The sequence below is a fragment of the Pristiophorus japonicus genome, chromosome 11, assembly GCF_044704955.1.
Source record: "Pristiophorus japonicus isolate sPriJap1 chromosome 11, sPriJap1.hap1, whole genome shotgun sequence".
In the NCBI taxonomy this organism is placed as follows: Eukaryota; Metazoa; Chordata; class Chondrichthyes; family Pristiophoridae; genus Pristiophorus; species Pristiophorus japonicus.
The window spans coordinates 196,469,597-196,487,725 of NC_091987.1; positions in this window are offsets into that span (position 1 = coordinate 196,469,597).

An 18,129-nucleotide genomic window follows, 5' to 3' on the forward strand; every position below is an offset into this window, starting at 1 on the left:
TTTAAACTAATCAAGAGATGGCTGAGTCAGACCAGACAGCCACATGTGTGAGGAGAGCCAATATGGAACTGCCCTGGAACCAAGGTCTAATCCCAAGGCTTTCGAAGGGACAATGGCTTTGAGAGGTATAAAGAACTCAGCCAAAGACCTTCCTCTCTCTCCTGAACCAACCAGCCAAAGTGAAGTAACGTATATCATTCTTTATTATAATCTCATTGTATCTGTTGTAACTAAGGTGGGTGTGCATGTGTGTGTGTGTTTAATAAACTGTTCCAATTGTTTTAGAAGAATTGTCTCACTGTCAAATTTAATGCCAGAGATTTAGAAATCTTACACTTGTTACTCTTCTCTCCTGAAGATGGTGACAATTACTGGGACAGTTTGATGGGAACCATTAGATCTCTGACAGTTTTCTCAAGTGACCAACCCATTGGTGTGACCTGGATGCTGATCGGTGCTGATGGGCTATTTCACTGTGAAAGCCGTCACAGTTAAGTCCAATCCTATCATACTCCAACATTCCTATGTTTGCTATTTTTAGCAGAAAAATAGACTTAACTATAAGAGCATTCCGCACTTTTTGATATGTTCATGTTTAGCTCTGCTCGGAGGTTTCCTTTTCAGCTAAAAATAAACAAGAACATTATTCTGGTCGTCACATTACAGGAAGGATGTGATTGCAGGGGAAAAGGTGCAGAAAAGATTTACAAGAATGTTGCCTGGACTGGAACATTTTGGCTATGAGAAAAGATTGGAGATGCTGGATCTGTTTTCTTTGGAACAGAGGAGGCTAAGGGGAGACCTGATTGAGGTGTATAAAATTATGAGGGGCCTGGATAGAGTGGATAGGAAGGATCTGTTTCCCTTGGCAGAGGGGTCAACAACCAGAGAACATAGTTAAAGTAATTGGGGGAGGTTTAGAGGAGCTATGAGGGGAAATGTCTTCACCCAGAGGGTGGTGGGTGAGCATGCAAAAATCAACCGCATGCAGCGGAAAGAGCATACGGCAAACCAGTTCCTTCGCTCAACGACTATCTCTCCCACCTGTGACAGAGTCTGTGGCTCTCTGTTCAGCCACCAAAGAACTCACTTCAGGAGTGGAAGCAAGTCTTCCTCGATTCCGAGGTACTGCCTATGATGATGGTGGGAGTCTGGATCTCACTGCCTGCAAGGGTGATAGAGGCAGAAACCCTCACCACATTTAAAAAAATACTCGGATGTGCACTTAAAGTGCCGTAACCAGCAGGGCTATGGACCAAGAGCTGGAAAGTGGGATTAGGTTGGATAGTTCTTGGTCGGCCGGCGTGGACACGATGGGCCGAAATGGCCTCCTTCCATGCTGTAAATTTCTATGATTCTATGAACATGAAAAGTGAGAAAAACGTAGGAATATTAACATGCTAAGGCCTTGTTAAAGTTTATTAATAATTAATGTTTGCAGCATTCCACAGCTGCAGAGCCAATCGCTGAATATTTTACTCCAGTTTAGATATACAGTATGTTAATGAAGTGTAACATATGGAACTATCACTACTGCAATGAAGGTACTGAAAACAATAGCAAAGGTTCCCATTGCACAGAGTGGGTGTGACAAACATTGGCAATGGAGCAGGAAGGGAGGGCAGCTGGGAGAACTGAGTGAACAAGGAGAAACATTAGCCATATTTCGCCAGGCAGTGGGTCTACTACGATAGAATAGCTACCTGGACATATTGGAGGCACAATGCTTCAAGAGAGACAGGCTCACCAGCTAACCAACCTAATGTTAGTATGCCTAAGACATGGGCATTGTGGAGAACAACATCAAGTGCCTTGTACATGGAGCTGGGAGTGTGATTAAATAGTGTTACAGGAAGTAAGTATGACAATTATAGGAAGTACACACAAAATGAAAATCTATATAACTAGATATGTAGAGATTGATGTCGCTATTTGTATATTAAAATCCACCACAACGACTGTCTTTCTTTTGGCAAGTGACCTTCTGTTCTGTATTTTATTCACTGGTGACAGGTGACACTATAGGGTCTCTGAGAAATGTCTTACATTGTTACAAATATCAAACATAAGAACATAAGAAATAGGAGCAGGAGTAGGCCATTCGGCTCCTCGAGTCTTCTCTGCCATTCAGTAAGATCATGGCTGATCTTTGACCTCAACTCCACATTCCCGCCCGTTCCCCATATCCCTTGATTTGCCTAGAGTCCAAAGATCTAGCTATCTCAGCCATGAATATACTCAACGACCAAGCACCCACAGCTCTCTGGGGTAGAGAATTCCAAAGATTCACAACCCTCTGAGTGAAGAAATTCTTCCTCATCTCAGTCTTAAATGGCTGATCCCTTATCCTGAGACTATGCCCTCTAGTTTTTACTGTCCAGCCAGAAAAAAACAACCTCTCAGCATCTACCCTGTCAAGCCCCCTCAGAATCCCATGGTTCAATGTGATCACCTCTCATTCTTCTAAATTCCAGAGAGTATAGGCCCATTTTACTCTCACCCCAGGTATCAATCTAGTGCACCTATGCTGCACCACCTCCAAGACAAGTATGTGGGAGATATGCCTTCCTTCATTGAATAGTTGTGAATGTAGGCAAGGCGTGAGATGAGGATGTGAGTTTGAGTAGCTGCACATGTCTGGTGGGCTTGTGGTGGGGGAGTGATGGTTTGCTCAGTGTGCAGTTGGAGGTTCAGACGCTGGTATGTAGGAGACATGGAAGCATGTACCCACCTTGACCACCCGACTGAGGTAGTTGAACTTCTTGATCTCCTCGGCCACTTCTCTCCACATGGCCCTGAAGGCCTGTGGCAATGGCCTCCTTCCAGATGCAGGGAACAACACATCCCTCCTGCTCTCCACTGCCCCCACCAATGCCTCTAATGCCACATTATTGAATCGCCTTGCTCTCTCCCTTCCAGCAGGATTTCCAGCAGCCATCCCAGAAAGTTGTTTCACTAGCTCACAGCTCTCCCTCAAATGCAGCACTGCTGGAAATGAGCAGGTGCAGCTTGATATAGCCTCCCCTTTAAGAGCTGGAATCAGCCAATGTGAAGGATTGAAGGATGATTGCTGAATACAAGTCAGCTGAAATTGGGTAGCGCCCTGCCATTAGCATCCTTGCAGCATCCCACTGAGGTAGTGAGTGCCTCATTTACTGCCCCCTTCCTTCCTGGGGTGCTAAAGCTCAATTTAGCAGGTTAGCAATCGTTTGCCACTGGCGCTAACTATTCAAAATTTTTAAAGATAATGCCCCAAATGGAGCGCTACCAAATCTTGCCCCTGAAGTGTACATGCAGCCTGCAGGATCTGTGCAGCATCTGTAAACAAAACAAAATAATCCATGATGTGGAAGTACTGTGCTGTTTAAATGGGAAGCTTCCCTCAATGCACTAAAACTGTACAATTACTGACCATTTTTCCTCTGTGAAATTGGAGGAGTCAATTGTATTGTGGCGAGGTGTGTATTTTAGTTCAAATGCTATGGAAGACCCCAGGAGTGTCTTAGTCACGTATCCATATCTCCACATGCTGTGATACATTACACTACTTGAAGGGCTCTTTGTCATTTTCCTTTCAGTCAGCACATTCCATCTTCCACCTACACGTACCAGCTCATTCTCCCTCTCAGACTGACTGACACCCTCACTCTCCCTGCAGTATTGCCTGCCTTCCCTTGCAGTGTATGAACTCTCACTTCTGGACTCACAACTATGTTCCTTCTCCCTCCTAGTCATATAGCCAAGCTTCCTCCTCCCACCACAGCTATGCTCCCACTCCCTCCTATTCCTAAAGCAATGCTCCCTCCCTGGGCCATAATTGTGTTTCCAATGAGGTTTTCACCCAAGACACTTGAAAATGAGGTAAAAAAAGGGTTAATAGAAAGAAAAAGACAGAAAATAAATAATGAGAAAGAATATTTGAAAAACTAAAACATAATGATCTGTGAGGAATATCTATGCACATTACCACATATAATGAAATGCAATGATGTGGATCATAGCTACCAATACAAGGTGCTGGTATTTTACAATGTTTTACTCAAGCACTATCATTAAATTGAGAGAGAGAAGCTATAAACCTATGTACTCACAGTGTAGACTTTACAGCTTGAAGCGTTTGATGTTCTAGAATTGGTCAGTGTAACTGAGCAGCTGTGACATCTCTCTGAGCAACAGTTGCCATAGTAAATGCCACATCTTCCTTAAAAACACACAATACATGAAAAAATAATCAAATAAATGGTGGGACCATTGTGCAGTGAAACTAATACTAGAAGTACATTGTATCTTCTTTAGTTACATGAATGTCTACATTTTGTAAAAGAAAAAAATTCTCCCAGCTTTGTGAAGGGTTATAGTCAATGGGACCTACAATAATAAGATGTTACTTAACCACTTAACTGTAGGGGGCTTAAAAACCTCACTTGGATAATTACATAGATGTGGATGATGCATTTCTCTGACCTTATACTCCCTACAGCAACTCACTATCATCACTGCATCTGTTGACACCCACGCAAAAATAGAAACATTTGTTCTCTCTTTAATTCATTAGGATTTTGAGATCGTATTCCATTTTTAAAACAAAATTCTGTTTTCTATTAACTGAATAATTGCTGGAGGCTAATAGGCGACATTTGGAATTCTACTGATTTGAGCTTATTAGTTTAAAGCTCATAGGCTGCCCTGGTGCTGCAAATTGAGTTGTGTGAATGAATAACATTTATTTTAAAGATTAGGAAGTGGCTGCAGGAAACAATCAGGTTCTTTGAGCGAGAGCAGAGTCTTGACTATGGCATACTTACCATGGTTACATTATAATCAAGATTATAATTCTGACGGTGGAAGAACTAATTCCATTTATGACAGATTATTCCCAGGAGAACAACCTCAGAATAGAATTAATTCTCTCGAACAGAGTGTTTTCTTGTTTTACACAGAAAGAAAATACATTTCAGAAATTGGATATATTATAACCTCGAGCTCTGTCATGCCGAAGGAAAAGATTGTTTTCGTTTTAATAGGATTTGATAGGGCAGATACCGAGAAATTATTTCCTCTGGAGGGGGAATCAAAAACGATCCAATCTTTGAATTGGAGCTCGGCCATTTCAGAGCGAAATCAGGAAGCACTTTTTCCCAGAAAGGGTAGTGGAAATTTGGAACTCTTTCCCCCCAAAAAAAGTTGTGGATGTTGGGACAATTGGAGCTTTCAAGATTGAGATTGATAGCTTTTTGTTGGGTAAGGGTATCAAGGGATAGAGAGCATCAGTGAGTAAATGGAGTTGAGCTGCAGATCAGCCATGGTCTAATTCAATGCCGGAACAAACCTGAGGGGCTGAATGGTCTACTCCTGCCCCAAATATTCCTATGTTGCTGAACTGTGCCTAAGAGAAATGAAAACAAAATCATGGGATCAATATTCCTTTATATTAAATAATTTTTCTGTTTTATAAAATGATCATTCGATATTTCAACGTTATCTATAATACATGAAAATACATTTACAAGTGCACAGAAATTGAAAATGAACTATTTTACTATCAGTCATAAATATAGGGGCCGAAATTGATAGATGTTCCGCCCACATTGGCTGAGGTCCCACTGCAAATGTTGGTTTTCTGGACGATTCCTCCAGAACTGTCCATCTGCCATCGAGGTTCTGGCCCGGCGGAAGATTGGTGGGGAAGGGTTCCGCTGACATCTAATCGTGCCGCCCGCCCATGCCGGATGTTGGAAAAGTGCCATTTTCATCAGCTATGCTGGCCTCCGGTCGACCTGCTGCCTGCCAGAAGGACCATTGGTCTGACCTGGATGGCATTCGGCCAGCAGTGAGGTCGGGTGGGAGGGAGGGAGAGGTGGATGGCAGTCAGGCGGCACGGAGAACGGGAGGCTGATGTTCTGATGGCAGTCGGGCAGCATGGAGAATAGGTGGGAGAGAGTGCTGGAGGCCATTACATCATTGCATTACTTTATTGCTGATGGTGATGTTTAAATTGGATGTCATTAAAGCGACTGAAACGTATCTAAGCTTTTTGTTGGACCTTGCTGGAAGTCCTTCATTGAGACGCCCAATGGCGAAGGGAAAATTATTATGAATAACTGAAAAGTGTTCTGCATGTCACATTTTGTACATCCAAGCTGATTCATCAATTGTGTCACACAATGTATTGCAATGTAACTGATGACCATGTCATCGCAGAGGTGGCACTCCTCCATGTTTGACCTCAAAAAAATAGGGTTGAAGTGCAAGCCTTAAGGACTGCCCTGCAAGAAGGTAAACTGAGAATAATTGAATGGCAGGCTTCCTGCATTGGTGACCCTTCTTTGTCATCTTGCGATGGCCTGATGACAGGACCCTTTATACACTACAGTCAGATGTGGATGGAAAGATATTCCTGATGAAGCAGATGACCTGAGGGACATTCTCGTAAAGCACCACACATGTCGTTAAAATGACACACACACCCACAGAGGGTCAGCAATGTGAGTGTATTTACAAGTGCACAATAACAAAGGTTACATAAGATTATTACACTTACATAAATTTACAGGAGCAACACCCACTCCTCTATCCGGCACCACCACCTCTCTTTCCCCCCGCTTGCAGCGATGCCCAAGTTCCTCCTCCTCTCCCCCGCCTACACCATGGCGTGGTGCTCCCCTGCCCGTCACTACCTCTGGCTGAGGAGGTTGTGCAGGAGGGCAGCGGGATGTTTGCAGACGTGTGCGTCTTGGTGAAAAGGTAGGGCGTGGGACCAAAGGCGCAGGGATTTCCCGCTCCTCCGGATCTGTCTGCTTTGAGGGTGTGGGATCAGGGGCTGGCATGTGCAGAAGCCATCTCTTTCCTCATGGCCTCAACGCTCTCCATTGTGCGCTCCCACACTCCCATCCTCTGATCATACTGCTGCGTGAAGGTGGCGATGATGTCAGCTATCGCAACCATGGTCTATGGCATGTCACGACCTAGGTGGTTGCTCGCCGCTGCTGGCTGCTGGCGCCTTGCTTGCCTTCGAGCCACGGCCTCTGCTCTTGATTGAGCTTGTATCTGTGGAGTCCGTTGGAAAGCCCAGGAAATCGGAGCCCGGCGTAGAGGCTCTGCGGAAATTTGGCTCACATGGCAGGAGGCTGATGTCAGCCACTTCCGGCTCCTCCAGGTCAAGGGGCAGAAAGATGGGCTCTTCTCCCTCATCTCTCCTGTTCTTCCTGGCCCTGGGTGGCGGAGGTGGCAGCAGTGGAAATGGATGACCTGGGGGTGGGGGGGGGGGGGGGGGGGGGTGGGGGATGTTGCAGGAAGGATCCGATGTCTTCGGGTGTGGGGAACGTTGAGGTGGGAGATGTTGGGGTCTGACGGCTTCTGTGAAGGCCAGAGATCGATGGTCTCTATCTGTGCTGTCCGACTCATCATCTGCAAGTAGAGGACAACATTTCAGTCTGTAGAGGTTGGGGGGGGGGGGGGGGGTGGGGTGGGGTGGAGGGGGGGCGGGGGTGGCTGTGGTGGTTGTCAAGCTGAGATGTGAGCCGTTCCGTCTCACATTACGCCAGCAAAGAGTTCCATCTGTACATGCCCGTACCAATAATGGGCAACAAAGTGTGCGTTCAACCGCGAGTGCCTTAACATTGCATGTACTTTCATGCCATGCTGACACCAGAGATGAGTATAACCTTACCACACAGTAGCACCAGATCTGCATCAATGTCTGTGGTTGCATGGTGGCGGTCACCCACCAATGCCAACGCACACTCCTCCAGCCTGGTCAATTCGACCATCTCCTCGGCCCTCTCTGGTCACACTCAAGCTTGCTTGGTTGGCTGCTGGTTTTTTCTGCACAAAGAAACGTTGCAGCCTTTAGCACCTTTGCTTATGCCCCCCCACACACACACACACACACACATCTGGCACTCAACAATTTTGGCCTTGGAGAGGAGGGGGCGAATAAATTTGTACTCACTCTAGCTGACGGCAGCAAATCATTCCAACATTTGCGGCATTGGTCCCCATCCCACTCAACCTTGCCCATTGCAGTCACCATCTCACCGATCTCCATCCAAGGATGTCGTTATTGGGCTGCTGGAGGCTTGCCAAGGCCATCACGGGTGAGTTTGTTGTACCTGCGCTCCACCTCTGTCGCTAGCTCCTCCAATTCCTGTTCCTGGAGCCACGGAGCTCTGGGCCTGGTTTTGGCAGTGTTCATTGAAGATTTCTGGCCAGTCATCCTCGATGATGAGAGGAATGGCTCTGAAGAGCTTCTGGGTTTAAACTTCTCACACTGCCCCCTCTGCAACTCAGACTGCCCCCTCTGCAATGCCACCTCTCTGCTCTCTAACCTCCAACTCTCTCCTCTCCCCTCTGACACTCACAGGTGGAATAAAATGCTCTCATCTTATGCGTGTGTGCAGTTCCCCAATCAACCTCCAAGGGCCATGAAAGGACTACATGTCGGATCAAGAGAACGACAAAAGAAAACCCCGAAATCTCGTGTATGAGGCCCTCCGAAGATCCCCGAGTGGACGGGCCTCCAACTGATGCACAGTAGTGACATCGGCCGCTGAGTCCCGCTCCCGCCCGTTCCCACTGCCGCCGACTGCCGCTCCCGCTGCCGCCCACACAACGGAACCGAAAATGGGTCCCGACGGGACCCGGTGGCAGCAGGCAGCAAAAACAGACCTCCCGCCCGGGGACTGCTGAGAAATGGGCGGGCTGAATGGTGACAGATTAGGAAAAGGGGAGGTGCAAAGAAACCTGGGTGTCATGGTACATCAGTCATTGAAGGTTGGCATGCAGGTACAGCAGGCGGTTAAGAAAGCAAATGGCATGTTGGCCTTCATAGCGAGGGGATTTGAGTACAAGGGCAGGGAGGTGTTGCTACAATTGTACAGGGCCTTGGTGAGGCCACACCTGGAGTATTGTGTACAGTTTTGGTCTCCTAACCTGAGGAAGGACATTCTTGCTTTTGAGGGAGTGCAGCGAAGGTTCACCAGACTGATTCCCGGGATGGTGGGACTGACCTATCAAGAAAGACTGGATCAACTGGGCTTGTATTCATTGGAGTTCAGAAGAATGAGAGGGGACCTCATAGAAACGTTTAAAATTCTGACGGGGTTAGACAGGTTAGATGCAGGAAGAATGTTCCCAATGTTGGGGAAGTCCAGAACCAGGGGACACAGTCTAAGGATAAGGGGAAAGCCATTTAGGACCGAGATGAGGAGGAATTTCTTCACCCAGAGAGTGGTGAACCTGTGGAATTCTCTACCACAGAAAGTTGTTGAGGCCAATTCACTAAATATATTCAAAAAGGAGTTAGATGAAGTCCTTACTACTAGGGGAATCAAGGGGTATGGTGAGAAAGCAGGAATGGGGTACTGAAGTTGCATGTTCAGCCATGAACTCATTGAATGGCGGTGCAGGCTAGAAGGGCCGAATGGCCTACTCCTGTACCTATTTTCTATGTTTCTATGTTTCTATGTATACGAGACTAAATTCAGGTCCATATTGTTTTAAAAATGAAAATCTGCCAAATTTCTGTTCCATTAACAGTTGCCACAGCTTACAGTCACAGGCAGAGATTAATTTGGTAGACAAATCAAATACAGATCTGGCGAAGAGAAAGTTATACATTATATATGTTATTAAAAAATGTCAAGGTGCTGAAAAAAACTTTTAGACATTTGAAGCACTGGAGCATGGCACACTGTGGGTACCTTTCAATCTTTAGGACCAAGATCTCGGAGAGCTGGAATAGAAGTATGGAGGGTGAAAATAAATAACCTCCTTCTGATGGCTTACCCTTCTGGAAAAGTGTCAGTTGTCACTTAATTTAGTTCCCAAAATAACATGAATCCCAACAGGAGAAATGGACGCAGAGAGAATGTGAAGGAATCGATAGACACAGTCTGAACATAGTTTTAAGATCAGCTTTTAAAAATGGGCTCGTGGGGTTAAATGGCTTTTTCTTGTGCTTTCCAATAACTGCAATGATTAAGTGACCATAAATTTGTACATAAATAAGTGAGTAACCTCACTTAGTAAACTCCATCACAATAGCAGTGATACCTAAATTAGGAATGTTTGCTGTCAATATGGGTGAAGATGAAAAGTGTTTTAACCCCTTGGCACTGTTACCCCATCGACTTCATTAGCTTAAAATTGACTGTAAAATAATATTTGTGTCACCACCTGAAGCTGACTTTACTGATTTATTTCTGAGCTCAAGGATTGTGATCAATCAAGATATCACCTTGAAGTATTAATTTTAAGATGTTTGGGATGTTAATCATGTCTCCACACTGATCAGACAGACAGAAGTCTACAGATGGTATTGAAAGCAGCAGTCACAGTCAGGTTATTTGAAGGCTCCGTCACTACTGGAAACAGGTTTTTATTAGCAGTGCTGAAGAAATGCAGGTTTCCTTATTTCATTTATTTTTGAAAGTTTCTTTAATAGTATTTTTTTTCACTGGAGAACATTTACAGTCAGTCATAGAATTTATCCCACACTTGAAGAGGATTGAATAATCACTAGCACCACAAACATGAGTGAGCTGTGTAAGTGTGACAAATGCAATATACCCCAGGTGAGATAGTTTACCGTCAAGATTTCTGTGTGTTTTTCTTTTGGAAAAGGGGTATTTGAATTGTTCTGCGCTTCTTCTTTGGTGCTTGTTTTTAGTGTACGATTGTGAGTGCCACGCGGAAAACGTGCAAGAGGACGGATGAATGTGTATTGATGGCAGAGTGAAGGAATTGCGGCAGTGCTGAGCAGCAACATATCAATATCATTCTCGCATTGTGGAAAATTGAATTGGATTTTAGGACGACCCATTGAAGTGAGACGAGGAAAATAGCCTTGGTGTGACAGACTATGGGATTGTGCGCATGTTTGATGAGAGACGCAGGCAAGTTGTTTTTGTCTCATAGTGGAGGTGATTGTTAGTATGAGTTGGTAAGTGAGGGTTATTAAATGTGTATATAATGCCACTGTTTTATGTAGTGAAAGTGTAACTATAGGAGAAGCACTGCTAACCTGGGATTCTGAAGGAGTGCATATAGTGACTTTCCTGCAATCTAGTATTAAATTCAAGAGCTAAAGTGGATGAAACATTGGTCCAAAGTTAATGTTCTGCTCTAGATATATTTATCATGCATTACAAATATGATAGCGTATAAGAGAAACATTTTTTCTGGATGGCAGTGGCACTGGTGTAAAATGGGCAAGCACGAACAGGCAAATATGCGTTTTGCCAGATTCCCTTGTATTTTGCACAGGTTGTGATTTTCCATCAGCCTTTTAGACTGACCTGAAGTGATCTTGCACAGAACTAAAATGCAACCTGTAAATGTATGATAATATCAGCATGACGGGCTCAAGAGCAATCTCCTGATTTTATGGCTATAAAATGTGTTATGCATGTGGTTGAATGATGAGTGTCAGTTTGGATAGCAAATGGCAGCTAAAAGGGGCACCAGATCACTTCCAATAGCGATCCAAACTGTGGATTTCTGAGAACTGAATTTTTAACTCTTTGTTTGTATTTTGCATTTTTTTGGTCTGGATTTTTGGAAGCCACATTTTTAATTGCTACAATTAAAAATCAGAGTATGGACATTCCTTTGTGCATTCCTGATCCTGATCCTGACAATGCATGAACTATTCCCTGGGAAATAGCAACCTCATCTATGACTAAGTCAACTATGCCCCAACTGATGGGTATTGCCTCTGCATCTCCAGTAATGTATCTGGAAATGGATCTCCAGGCATCGGTAAAGCCCATTCCCAGAATATTGAAGCAAGACAGCTTAGAGTTTTGAAAGAAAGAAAGACTTGCATTTATATAGCATCTTTCACAACCTCAGGACGTCCCAAAGTGTGTTAAAGCCAATAAAGTACTTTTGAAAAATAGTTACTGTCCCACAAACAGCAATGTGATAAAGACCAGATAATCTGTTTCAGTGTTGTTGATTGGCCAGGACACCGGGGATAACTCCCCTGCTCTTCTTCGAAAGAGTGCCATCAGATCTTTTACATCCACTTGAGAGAGCAGACGGGGCCTCGGTTTGACATCTCCTCCGAAAGGCGGCATCTCCGACAGTGCAGCACTCTCTCAGTGAACTGATAGCAGTTGTCTTCCACACACACCTCATAGCCCGATACTTGTAACTATTCATGTGTCTCATTTTCCACATATCCAGATGTTGAATCGGAAAGCTTTCTCGGCACAGGAGAATATGGGTGAAAGATTGACAAGGAACATAAGAACATAATAACATAAGAATTAGGAACAGGAGTAGGCCATCTAGCTCCTCGAGCCTGCTCTGCCATTCAACAAGATCATGGCTGATTTGGTCGTGGACTCAGCTCCACTTACCCGCCCGCTCCCCGTAACCCTTAATTCCCTTATTGGTTAAAAATCTATCTATCTGTGACTTGAATACATTCAATGAGCTAGCCTCAACTGCTTCCTTGGGCAGAGAATTCCACAGATTCACAACCCTGTGGGAGAAGAAATTCCTTCTCAACTCGGTTTTAAATTGGCTTCCCCGTATTTTGAAGTTGTGCCCCCTAGTTCTAGTCTCCCCAACCAGTGGAAACATCCTCTCTGCCTCTATCTTGTCTATCCCTTTCATTATTTTAAATGTTTCTATAAGATCCCCCCTCATCCTTCTGAACTCCGAGTAAAGACCCAGTCTACTCAATCTATCATCATAAGGTAACCCCTTCATCTCCGGAATCAGCCTCGTGAATCGTCTCTGTACCCACTCCAAAGCTAGTATATCCTTCCTTAAGTAAGATGACCAAAACTGCACGCAGTACTCCAGTTGCGGCCTCACCAATACCCTCTACAGTTGCAGAAGGACCTCCCTGCTTTTGTACTCCATCCCTCTCGCAATGAAGGCCAACATTCCATTCACCTTCCTGATTACCTGCTGCACCTGCAAACTAACTTTTTGGGATTCATACACAAGGACCCCCAGGTCCCTCTGCACCGCAGCATGTTGTAATTTCTCCCCATTCAAATAATATTCCCTTGTACTGTTTTTTTTTCCCAAGGTGGATGACCTCACACTTTTCGACATTGTATTCCATCTGCCAAATCTTAGCCCATCGCTTAACCTATCTAAATCTCTTTGCAGCCTTTCTGTGTCCTCTACACAACCCGCTTTCCCACTAATCTTTGTGTCATCTGCAAATTTTGTTACACTACACTCTGTCCCCTCTTCCAAGTCATCTATGTATATTGTAAACAGTTGTGGTCCCAACACCGATCGCTGTGGCACACCACTAACCACCGATTTCCAACCCGAAAAGGACCCATTTATCCCGACTCTCTGCTTTCTGTTCACCAGCCAGGACAGAGAAGTGTATGGGTATTAAGATGCTATGAATTATTTTGCCTTTTGTGGTGGCATTTAACATTTATGTGACCATCCACTCACTGCCAGAATCACAAACTTACAATCCAGTAGGCTGCAGACCAGGCATAATAAAGAGGTCATTCAACAAATCCTCCGCAAAGCATCTTTTCACCGTAAGCACGAGCAATTATTTCCAAAATTCACATCTTCTGCCTTTAACACCACTTGAATACCGAGGTAATCGAGTCTGGTACTGGAGCTAAACAGAACAAGAACTTCCCAGATTCAATTCCTCCTCTGACTGAGTTCACTGCCTTTAGAAAGAAAGACTTGGATTTATATAGCGCCTTTCACGACCACCGGACGTCTCAAAGCGCTTTACAGCCAATGAAGTACTTTTGGAGTGCAGTCACTGTTGTAATGTAGGAAACACGGCAGCCAACTTACACACAAGCGATCTCTCACAAACAGCAATGTAATAATGACCAGATAATCTGTTATTGTTCTGTTGATTGATGGATAAATATTGGCCAGGACACCGGGGATCACTCACCTGCTCTTTTAGTGGGGGCAGGTTTGCAAGAAATTGGGCCATAGTATTCCTGGGCTATGGAAGGGAAAAAGTAACCAGGCTGCTTATCCAGACACTCTTTCTGGCAAGTGTGTAAATGTTCGGGGAGGACAGTGTAGTGTCCTTACACCTTACTATAGAATCACACGAGGCATGTACTGCAGACAAGGTCACTACGTGACCTGAACCTTTATTCCCAGGACCAAGAAGTGCTGACCCTGCGTGGGACCTCCCTTTATATACCTAGATGACCAGGTGAGGAGTGTCTCCCACAAGTTCACCCCCTGTGGTCAAGGTGTGCATTACTCAGGTGTATACAACGTACAGTGTTGTTACATAAAGGTTACAGTCACACGAAGGTAACATACATGACATCAACTCCCCCCAACGTCTTTGGGTCAAAGATTGAGTCTTTCAGGCGGTCGACGCTCTCTCGTGGAGCGCCACAGTTGGGGCTCTGGTGGTTGGGCCTTGGCATGCGCCTCTGTCGCCAGAGGTGATTCCGGCCTGTCCGGGCTGGCCGCAGGGACTATGCATGCTGTTGACTGTCCTTGTTGCTCGTTCACTGGCAGTGGTGTGGGTGACATCATGATCTTCCTCAGGTTCCTCAGTGTTCATGCTGAACCTTTTCTTTACTTGGTCCAGATGTTTGCGGCATATCTGCCCATTGTTAAGACTGACCACGATGACCCTATTCCCCTCTTTGCCAATTACAGTACCCTCAAGCCACTTAGGTCCCAAAACATGATTGAGAACAAATACAGGGTCATCAATTTCTATGCATCTCCCCACTGAGTTGCGATCATGGTACTCCATTTGGGACTGGCGCTTGCCCTCAACAATGCCTGAATGAGGGACAGCCACGCTTTATGCGTGCGTTTCTTGAGTAATTCCGCGGGTGGGAGTCCTGTGAGCGAATGCGGGCGGGACCTATAGGCCAGCAGGAGGCGAGATAGGCGATACTGAAGGGAGGGTCCTTGAATCCGGAGCATACCCTGTTTTATGATTTGAACTGCACGTTCCGCCTGGCCATTGGAAACCGGCTTGAACGGTGCTGTCCTGACGTGTTTGATACCATTACCCGACATAAACTCCTGGAATTCATAGCTAGTGAAACATGGGCCATTATCGGTAACCAGGATGTCCGGCAAGCCATGGGTCGCAAAGACCGTACGCAAACTTTCCACGGTGGTGGATGTCGTGCACGAATTCAATATGATGTACTCGATCCATTTCGAGTGTGCATTGACAACAATCAGGAACATTTTTCCCATGAACAGGCCCGCGTAGTCTACGTGAATACGTGACCATGGCCTGGTGGGCCAGGGCCACGGGCTGAGTGGGGCCTCCCTGGGGGCATTTCCCAGCTGAGAACACGTCATGCACTTGCGAACACAGTGTTCCAGGTCTGAGTCAATTTCCAGCCACCATACATGTGACTGGGCAATGGCCTTCATTCGCACGATGATGGGTGCTCGCTGTGGAATTCCCTGATGAATGCTTCCCTTCCTTTCTGGGGCATGACTACCCGGCTGCCCCATAGCAGGCAGTCGGCTTGGATGGAGAGCTCATCCATCCATCTGTGAAACGGCTTGACCTCCTCGGGACACGCTCCGTGTGCGGGCGCCCAATCCCCAGTCAGGACACATTTCTTCATCAGGGATAGGAGGGGATCGCTGTTGGTCCAGATTTTGATCTGGCGGGCTGTGATGGGGGAGACTGCGGTGTCGAAAGCCTCAACGGCCATGACCATCTCCGCACTTTGCTCCGACGCCCCCTCGGTGGTCGTCAGTGGGAGCCTGCTGAGCGCGTCAGCGCAATTTACGGTGCCTGGCCGGAGCCGTATGGTGTAGTCATACGCAGCCAGCGTGAGGGCCCACCGCTGTATGCGAGCTGATGCATTGGCATTGACAGCCTTGCTATCGGACAACAGGGATGTTAACGGTTTGTGGTCCGTTTCTAACTCGAACCTTCTGCCAAAAAGGTACTGGTGTATCTTTTTCACCCCATAGACACATGCGAGTGCTTCTTTTTCAACCATCCCATATCTCCGTTCTGCCTGGGAGAGCGACCTGGAGGCATAAGCCACAGGTTGGAGTTGGCCCTCATCATTACTCTGCTGCAACACGCACCCAACCCCATAGGATGATGCGTCACACGTTAAAACCAGTCTCTTACAGGGGTTGTACAAGGTCAACAGCTTGTTAGAACAAAGCAGATTCCGCGCCCGAGTGAAAGCCGAGTTCTTGACAGTCCCCCCAAAACCATTCACAACCCTTATGCAGGAGCAAGTGCAGCGGCTCCAACAATGTGCTTAAGCTTGGCAGAAAGTTCCGAAGTAGTTCAATAGTCCCAGAAATGACCGCAACTCCGATGTGTTACCGGGCCTGGGTGCACAATGGATCGCCTCCGCTTTGGATTCGGTAGGCCGGATACCGTCTGCGGCAACCCTCCTGCCCAAAAACTCGACCTCTGGAGCCAAAAACACACACTTGGACTTCTTTAGTCGCAAGCCTACCCGGTCCAGTCGGCGTAGCACCTCCTCCAGGTTGTGGAGGTTTTCCTCGGTGTCTCGACCCGTGATAAGGATGTCATCTTGGAATACGATTGTTCCAGGGATGGATTTAAGCAAGCTTTCCATGTTCCTCTGGAAGATAGTGGCCGCTGAACAAATGCCAAATGGACACCTGTTGTAAACGAATCGCCTTTTGTGCATAGTGATGGTGGTCAGAAGTTTGGATTCTTCAGCCAATTCCTGAGTCATGTAGGCTGAAGTGAGGTCCAGCTTGGTGAACAGCTTGCCACCTGCCAGCGTGGCAAAAAGATCCTCCGCTCTCGGAAGCGGGTATTGGTCCTGTAGTGACACTCGGTTGATGGTGGCCTTATAGTCGCCACAAATCCTGACCGTGCCATCCGCTTTAAGGACAGGAACGATGGGGCTTGTTGTGAATTCAACAGGCAAAATTATGCCCTCTCTTAGCAGCCTGTCCAACTCACTTTTAATTCTCTCATGAATCACATACGGCACGGCTCTGGCTTTGTGGTGCACTGGTCTGGCGTTCGGGGTGATGCGTATCACTACTTTGGTGCCCTTAAAGGTCCTGACACCTGGTTGAAAAAGTGGCTCGAATTTCTGTAGGACCTGTGAGCATGAACTTCGCTCCACAGATGAAATGGCGTGCACATCCCCCCATTTCCTGTTCATCTCGGCTAGCCAGCTCCTCCCTAAGAGCACGGGACCATTCCCCGGGACAATCCAGAGTGGCAGCTGGTTTTCTGATCTATTGTGTGTGACCAGCAAGTTTGCACTGCCAAGTACTGGGATGATCTCTCTGGTGTACGTCCGTAGCTGTGTGTCAATGCGTTCCAATTTGGGTCTGTTAGCTTTGAGTGGCCATAGTTTTTCAAATTGTTGGGCACTCATAAGTGACTGGCTGGCTCCTGTGTCCAGCTCCATGCGTACCGGGATGCCATTTAATAGAACTTTCATCATCATAGGTCGCGTTTTGGTATATGAGCTGTGGACGTCTGCCACATGAACACGCTGGACTTCAGCGTCCAAAGCTTTGCCCCAAGCAACACCCTGCCTTGCAGACCCCTCGTCTGGTTCCTCTGCCTCGTAAACTAGCCTCGCTACGGGCTTTCTGCACATTCTGGCCAGATGTCCACTGAAGTTACAGTTTCTACAGATAAATTGTTGAAACCTACAGGTTTTCGCAGCATGTCTGCCACCGCACCTCCAGCATGAGCTGAGATCGTAGTGATCAAAGGAACTGTTAACAGGCATTCCTCTCTGATTGTCTCTTTGATTACTCCTGAGCACTCTGTTGCTGAGTGTCAATGGTCCCATCCCAGGACGCATTGTCCCTTGTGATGGCGTGAATTGCTGATCCCCCTGCCATTGTCTCTGTTGCTGGCCCACCCTAGAGTCTGTTGCTGCCTGGGCAGTGTTGAATTGCCCTTGCCTGCCTGTGGGGTTCTGTGTCTCGTTTACAATGTTAACTCCCTGGTCCATCGCCACGTTGGAACCAGGGCTGCGTGCGTAAATTATCTTGGTTTCCTCTTCCCCTGCCATGAAGGTCTGAGCAATCAGCGTTGCCCTTTCCAAAGTCAAGTCCTTGGTCTCAATAAGCTTTCTGAAAATCCCGGCATGACCAATGCCCTCAATGAAGAAATCCCTTAACATCTCCCCCCTGCCAGCATCT